Source organism: Chelonoidis abingdonii, chromosome 19, assembly GCF_003597395.2.
Source record: "Chelonoidis abingdonii isolate Lonesome George chromosome 19, CheloAbing_2.0, whole genome shotgun sequence".
Taxonomy (NCBI): domain Eukaryota; kingdom Metazoa; phylum Chordata; order Testudines; family Testudinidae; genus Chelonoidis; species Chelonoidis abingdonii.
The window spans coordinates 7003243-7003540 of record NC_133787.1 but is presented as its reverse complement, the minus strand read 5'-3'; positions in this window follow the sequence as shown (position 1 = coordinate 7003540).

Sequence of the window (298 nt, the reverse complement as noted above, 5' to 3'; positions counted from 1 at the left end):
AACACAGTTCCCTTAAAGTGACCCAGCCTCAGGCCTCTACCCAGGTACCCATGTCAAATATGATGATTTCTGAAGATCTTATTTCATCATATAAAAGAAAAGGTTCTACCAATCCCAAAGGATCGGACACATCACTGCCCAAGCTAATGAATTTAAGCTTAGTACCAATGTAGACACAAGAACAAATGGGTACAAACTGGACATTAGGAAATTTAGACTTGAAATTAGACGAAGGTTTCTAACCATTAGAGGAGTGAAGTTCTGGAACAGCCTTCCAAGGGGAGTAGTGGGGGCAAAA